Here is a 9,648-nt window from a genome sequence, read left to right on the forward strand (position 1 = left end):
CTGGAACATAGGAACATAGTGACATAGGGACACTGGAACATAGGAACATAGGGACATAGGAACACTGGAACATAGGGACATAGGGACACTGGAACATAGGAACACTGGAACATAGGAACACTGGAACATAGGAACATAGGAACATAGTGACATAGGAACATAGGGACACAGGAACACTGGAACATAGGAATATAGGGACATAGGAACACTGGAACATAGGAACACTGGAACATAGGAATATAGGGACATAGGGACACTGGAACATAGGAACATAGGAACACTGGAACATAGGAATATAGGGACATAGGAACACTGGAACATAGGAACACTGGAACATAGGAATATAGGGAGATAGGAACACTGGAACATAGGAACATAGGGACATAGGAACACTGGAACATAGGAATATAGGGACATAGGAACACTGGAACATAGGAACACTGGAACATAGGAACATAGGGACATAGGAACATAGGAACACTGGAACATAGGAATATAGGGACATAGGAACACTGGAACACAGGAACACTGGAACATAGGAATATAGGGACATAGGAACACTGGAACACAGGAACATAGGGACATAGGAACACTGGAACATAGGAACACTGGAACATAGGAATATATGGACATAGGGACACTGGAACATAGGAACACTGGAACATAGGAACACTGGAACATAGGAACATAGGGACATGGGAACATGGGAACACTGGAACATAGGAATATAGGGACATAGGAACACTGGAACATAGGAACATAGGGACATAGGAACACTGGAACATAGGAATATAGGGGCATAGGAACACTGGAACATAGGAATATAGGGACATAGGAACACTGGAACATAGGAACACTGGAACATAGGAACACTGGAACATAGGAACATAGGGACATAGGAACACTGGAACATAGGAACATAGGGACATAGGAACCCTGGAACATAGGGACATAGGGACACTGGAACATAGGAACATAGTGACATAGGAACACTGGAACATAGGAACATAGGGACATAGGAACACTGGAACATAGGGACATAGGAACACTGGAACATAGGAACACTGGAACATAGGAACACTGGAACATAGGAACATAGGGACATAGGAACACTGGAACATAGGAACATAGGGACATAGGAACACTGGAACATAGGGACATAGGAACACTGGAATATAGGGACATAGGAACACTGGAACATAGGAACACTGGAATATAGGAACACTGGAACATAGGAACATAGGGACATCGGAACACTGGAACATAGGGACATAGGAACACTGGAATATAGGGACATAGGAACACTGGAACACAGGAACACTGGAACATAGGAACACTGGAAGATAGGAACATAGGGACATAGGAACACTGGAACATAGGAACATAGGGACATAGGAACACTGGAACATAGGGACATAGGAACACTGGAACATAGGAACATAGGGACATAGGAACACTGGAACATAGGAACATAGGGACATAGGAACACTGGAAAATAGGGACAAAGGGACACTGGAACATAGGAACATAGTGACATAGGAACACTGGAACATATGGACATAGGGACACTGGAACATAGGAACATAGGAACATAGTGACATAGGAACATAGGGACATAGGAACACTGGAACATAGGAACATAGTGACATAGGGACACTGGAACATAGGAACATAGGAATATAGGGACACTGGAACATAGGAACATAGTGACATAGGAACACTGGAACATAGGGACATAGTGACAGAGGAACACTGGAACATAGGAACATAGTGACATAGGAACACTGGAACATAGGGACATAGTGACAGAGGAACACTGGAACATAGGAACATAGTGACAGAGGAACACTGGAACATAGGAACATAGTGACATAGGAACACTGGAACATAGGAACATAGTGACAGAGGAACACTGGAACATAGGGACATAGTGACATAGGGACACTGGAACATAGGGACATAGAAAACTGGAACATAGGAACACTGGAACATAGGAACACTGGAACATAGGAACATAGGGACATAGGAACACTGGAACATAGGAACATAGGGACATAGGAACACTGGAACATAGGGACATAGGAACACTGGAACATAGGAACATAGGGACATAGGAACACTGGAACATAGGAACATAGGGACATAGGAACACTGGAAAATAGGGACAAAGGGACACTGGAACATAGGAACATAGTGACATAGGAACACTGGAACATATGGACATAGGGGCACTGGAACATAGGAACATAGGAACATAGGAACATAGTGACATAGGAACATAGGGACATAGGAACACTGGAACATAGGAACATAGTGACATAGGGACACTGGAACATAGGAACATAGGAATATAGGGACACTGGAACATAGGAACATAGTGCATAGGAACACTGGAACATAGGGACATAGTGACAGAGGAACACTGGAACATAGGAACATAGTGACATAGGAACACTGGAACATAGGGACATAGTGACAGAGGAACACTGGAACATAGGAACATAGTGACAGAGGAACACTGGAACATAGGAACATAGTGACATAGGAACACTGGAACATAGGAACATAGTGACAGAGGAACACTGGAACATAGGAACATAGTGACAGAGGAACACTGGAACATAGGGACATAGTGACATAGGAATATAGGGACATAGGAACACTGGAACATAGGAACATAGGGACATAGGAACACTGGAACATAGGAACATAGGGACATAGGAACACTGGAACATAGTGACATAGGGACACTAGAACTTAGGAATATAGGGACACAGGAACACTGGAACATAGGGACACTGGAACATAGGAACATAGTGACATAGGGACACTGGAACATAGGAACATAGGGACATAGGGACATAGGAACACTGGAACATAGGAATATAGGGACATAGGAACAGTGGAACATAGGAACATAGGGACATAGGAACACTTGAACATAGTGACATAGGGACACTAGAACATAGGAATATAGGGACATAGGAACACTGGAACATAGGGACATAGGGACACTGGAACATAGGAACATAGTGACATAGGGACACTGGAACATAGGAACATAGGGACATAGGAACACTGGAACATAGGGACATAGGGACACTGGAACATAGGAACATAGTGACATAGGAACACTGGAACATAGGAACACTGGAACATAGGAACATAGGAACATAGTGACATAGGAACATAGGGACATAGGAACACTGGAACATAGGAATATAGGGACATAGGAACACTGGAACATAGGAACACTGGAACATAGGAATATAGGGACATAGGGACACTGGAACATAGGAACACTGGAACATAGGAACACTGGAACATAGGAACATAGGGACATGGGAACATAGGAACACTGGAACATAGGAATACAGGGAGATAGGAACACTGGAACATAGGAACATAGGGACATAGGAACACTGGAACATAGGAATATAGGGACATAGGAACACTGGAACATAGGAACATAGGGACATAGGAACACTGGAACATAGGAATATAGGGGCATAGGAACATAGGAACACTGGAACATAGGAACACTGGATCATAGGAACACTGGAACATAGGAATATAGGGACATAGGAACACTGGAACATAGGAACACTGGAACATAGGAACACTGGAACATAGGAACATAGGGACATAGGTACATAGGAACACTGGAACATAGGAATATAGGGACATAGGAACACTGGAACACAGGAACACTGGAACATAGGAATATAGTGACATAGGAACACTGGAACACAGGAACATAGGGACATAGGAACACTGGAACATAGGAACACTGGAACATAGGAATATAGGGACATAGGGACACTGGAACATAGGAACACTGGAACGTAGGAACACTGGAACATTGGAACATAGGGACATGGGAACATAGGAACACTGGAACATAGGAATATAGGGACATAGGAACACTGGAACATAGGAACATAGGGACATAGGAACACTGGAACATAGGAATATAGGGGCATAGGAACACTGGAACATAGGAATATAGGGACATAGGAACACTGGAACATAGGAACACTGGAACATAGGAACACTGGAACATAGGAAAATAGGGACATAGGAACACTGGATCATAGGAACACTGGAACATAGGAATATAGGGACATAGGGACACTGGAACATAGGAACACTGGAACATAGGAACACTGGAACATAGGAACACTGGAACATAGGAATATAGGGAAATAGGAACACTGGAACATAGGAACATAGGGACATGGGAACATAGGAACACTGGAACATAGGAATATAGGGACATAGGAACACTGGAACAAAGGAACATAGGAACACTGGAACATAGGAATATAGGGACATAGGAACACTGGAACAGAGGAACACTGGAACAGAGGAATATAGGAATATAGGGACATAAGAACACTGGAACATAGGAACACTGGAACATAGGAACACTGGAACATAGGAACATGGGGGCATAGGGACACTGGAACATAGGAACACTGGAACATAGGAACATAGGGACATAGGAATATAGGGACATAGGAACACTGGAACATAGGAACATAGGGACATAGGAACACTGGAACATAGTGACATAGGGACACTAGAACTTAGGAATATAGGGACATAGGGACACTGGAACATAGGAACATAGGGACATAGGAACACTGGAACATAGGAACATGGGGGCATAGGGACACTGGAACATAGGAACACTGGAACATAGGAACATAGGGACATAGGAACACTGGAACATAGGAATATAGGGACATAGGAACACTGGAACATAGGAACATAGGGACATAGGAACACTGGAACATAGTGACATAGGGACACTAGAACTTAGGAATATAGGGACACAGGAACACTGGAACATAGGGACACTGGAACATAGGAACATAGTGACATAGGGACACTGGAACATAGGAACATAGGGACATAGGAACACTGGAACATAGGGACATAGGGACACTGGAACATAGGAACACTGGAACATAGGAACACTAGAACATAGGAACATAGGAACATAGTGACATAGGAACATAGGGACATAGGAACACTGGAACATAGGAATATAGGGACATAGGAACACTGGAACATAGTAACACTGGAACATAGGAATATAGGGACATAGGGACACTGGAACATAGGAACACTGGAACATAGGAACACTGGAACATAGGAACATAGGGACATAGGAACACTGGAACATAGGAATACAGGAATATAGGGACATAGGAACATAGTGACATAGGAACATAGGGACATAGGAACACTGGAACATAGGAACATAGTGACATAGGGACACTGGAACATAGGAACATAGGAATATAGGGACACTGGAACACTGGAACATAGGGACATAGTGACAGAGGAACACTGGAACATATGGACATAGGGGCACTGGAACATAGGAACATAGGAACATAGTGACATAGGAACATAGGGACATAGGAACACTGGAACATAGGAACATAGTGACATAGGGACACTGGAACATAGGAACATAGGAATATAGGGACACTGGAACATAGGAACATAGTGCATAGGAACACTGGAACATAGGGACATAGTGACAGAGGAACACTGGAACATAGGAACATAGTGACATAGGAACACTGGAACATAGGGACATAGTGACAGAGGAACACTGGAACATAGGAACATAGTGACAGAGGAACACTGGAACATAGGAACATAGTGACATAGGAACACTGGAACATAGTGACAGAGGAACACTGGAACATAGGAACATAGTGACAGAGGAACACTGGAACATAGGGACATAGTGACATAGGAATATAGGGACATAGGAACACTGGAACATAGGAACATAGGGACATAGGAACACTGGAACATAGGAACATAGGGACATAGGAACACTGGAACATAGTGACATAGGGACACTAGAACTTAGGAATATAGGGACACAGGAACACTGGAACATAGGGACACTGGAACATAGGAACATAGTGACATAGGGACACTGGAACATAGGAACATAGGGACATAGGGACATAGGAACACTGGAACATAGGAATATAGGGACATAGGAACAGTGGAACATAGGAACATAGGGACATAGGAACACTTGAACATAGTGACATAGGGACACTAGAACATAGGAATATAGGGACATAGGAACACTGGAACATAGGGACATAGGGACACTGGAACATAGGAACATAGTGACATAGGGACACTGGAACATAGAAACATAGGGACATAGGAACACTGGAACATAGGGACATAGGGACACTGGAACATAGGAACATAGTGACATAGGAACACTGGAACATAGGAACACTGGAACATAGGAACATAGGAACATAGTGACATAGGAACATAGGGACATAGGAACACTGGAACATAGGAATATAGGGACATAGGAACACTGGAACATAGGAACACTGGAACATAGGAATATAGGGACATAGGGACACTGGAACATAGGAACACTGGAACATAGGAACACTGGAACATAGGAACATAGGGACATGGGAACATAGGAACACTGGAACATAGGAATACAGGGAGATAGGAACACTGGAACATAGGAACATAGGGACATAGGAACACTGGAACATAGGAATATAGGGACATAGGAACACTGGAACATAGGAACATAGGGACATAGGAACACTGGAACATAGGAACACTGGATCATAGGAACACTGGAACATAGGAATATAGGGACATAGGAACACTGGAACATAGGAACACTGGAACATAGGAACACTGGAACATAGGAACATAGGGACATAGGTACATAGGAACACTGGAACATAGGAATATAGGGACATAGGAACACTGGAACACAGGAACACTGGAACATAGGAATATAGTGACATAGGAACACTGGAACACAGGAACATAGGGACATAGGAACACTGGAACATAGGAACACTGGAACATAGGAATATAGGGACATAGGGACACTGGAACATAGGAACACTGGAACGTAGGAACACTGGAACATTGGAACATAGGGACATGGGAACATAGGAACACTGGAACATAGGAATATAGGGACATAGGAACACTGGAACATAGGAACATAGGGACATAGGAACACTGGAACATAGGAATATAGGGGCATAGGAACACTGGAACATAGGAATATAGGGACATAGGAACACTGGAACATAGGAACACTGGAACATAGGAACACTGGAACATAGGAAAATAGGGACATAGGAACACTGGATCATAGGAACACTGGAACATAGGAATATAGGGACATAGGGACACTGGAACATAGGAACACTGGAACATAGGAACACTGGAACATAGGAACACTGGAACATAGGAATATAGGGAAATAGGAACACTGGAACATAGGAACATAGGGACATGGGAACATAGGAACACTGGAACATAGGAATATAGGGACATAGGAACACTGGAACAAAGGAACATAGGAACACTGGAACATAGGAATATAGGGACATAGGAACACTGGAACAGAGGAACACTGGAACAGAGGAATATAGGAATATAGGGACATAAGAACACTGGAACATAGGAACACTGGAACATAGGAACACTGGAACATAGGAACATGGGGGCATAGGGACACTGGAACATAGGAACACTGGAACATAGGAACATAGGGACATAGGAATATAGGGACATAGGAACACTGGAACATAGGAACATAGGGACATAGGAACACTGGAACATAGTGACATAGGGACACTAGAACTTAGGAATATAGGGACATAGGGACACTGGAACATAGGAACATAGGGACATAGGAACACTGGAACATAGGAACATGGGGGCATAGGGACACTGGAACATAGGAACACTGGAACATAGGAACATAGGGACATAGGAACACTGGAACATAGGAATATAGGGACATAGGAACACTGGAACATAGGAACATAGGGACATAGGAACACTGGAACATAGTGACATAGGGACACTAGAACTTAGGAATATAGGGACACAGGAACACTGGAACATAGGGACACTGGAACATAGGAACATAGTGACATAGGGACACTGGAACATAGGAACATAGGGACATAGGAACACTGGAACATAGGGACATAGGGACACTGGAACATAGGAACACTGGAACATAGGAACACTAGAACATAGGAACATAGGAACATAGTGACATAGGAACATAGGGACATAGGAACACTGGAACATAGGAATATAGGGACATAGGAACACTGGAACATAGTAACACTGGAACATAGGAATATAGGGACATAGGGACACTGGAACATAGGAACACTGGAACATAGGAACACTGGAACATAGGAACATAGGGACATAGGAACACTGGAACATAGGAATACAGGAATATAGGGACATAGGAACATAGTGACATAGGAACATAGGGACATAGGAACACTGGAACATAGGAATATAGGGACATAGGAACACTGGAAAATAGGAACACTGGAACATAGGAATATAGGGAGATAGGAACACTGGAACACAGGGACATACGAACACTGGAACATAGGAATATAGGGACATAGGAACACTGGAACATTGGAACATAGGGACATAGGAACATAGGAACACTGGAACATAGGAATATAGGGACATAGGAACACTGGAACACAGGAACACTGGAACATAGGAATATAGGGACATAGGAACACTGGAACACAGGAACATAGGGACATAGGAACACTGGAACATAGGAACACTGGAACATAGGAATATAGGGACATAGGGACACTGGAACATAGGAACACTGGAACATAGGAACACTGGAACATAGGAACATAGGGACATGGGAACATAGGAACACTGGAACATAGGAATATAGGGACATAGGAACACTGGAACATAGGAACATAGGGACATAGGAACACTGGAACATAGGAATATAGGGACATAGGAACACTGGAACATAGGAACACTGGAACATAGGAACACTGGAACATAGGAACATAGGGACATAGGAACACTGGAACATAGGAACATAGGGACATAGGAACACTGGAACATAGGGACATAGGGACACTGGAACATAGGAACATAGTGACATAGGGACACTGGAACATAGGAACATAGGGACATAGGAACACTGGAACATAGGGACAAAGGGACACTGGAACATAGGAACATAGTGACATAGGAACACTGGAACATATGGACATAGGGACACTGGAACATAGGAACATAGGAACATAGGAACATAGTGACATAGGAACATAGGGACATAGGAATACTGGAACATAGGAACATAGTGACATAGGGACACTGGAACATAGGAACATAGGAATATAGGGACACTGGAACATAGGAACATAGTGACATAGGAACACTGGAACATAGGGACATAGTGACAGAGGAACACTGGAACATAGGAACATAGTGACATAGGAACACTGGAACATAGGGACATAGTGACAGAGGAACACTGGAAAATAGGAACATAGTGACAGAGGAACACTGGAACATAGGAACATAGTGACATAGGAACACTGGAACATAGGAACATAGTGACAGAGGAACACTGGAACATAGGAACATAGTGACAGAGGAACACTGGAACACAGGGACATAGTGACATAGGGACACTGGAACATAGGGACATAGGAAAACTGGAACATAGGAAAATAGGGACATAGGAACACTGGAACATAGGAACACTGGAACATAGGAATATAGGAAAACTGGAACATAGGAAAATAG

This window comes from Heptranchias perlo, unplaced genomic scaffold, assembly GCF_035084215.1.
Source record: "Heptranchias perlo isolate sHepPer1 unplaced genomic scaffold, sHepPer1.hap1 HAP1_SCAFFOLD_186, whole genome shotgun sequence".
Classification (NCBI taxonomy): domain Eukaryota; kingdom Metazoa; phylum Chordata; class Chondrichthyes; order Hexanchiformes; family Hexanchidae; genus Heptranchias; species Heptranchias perlo.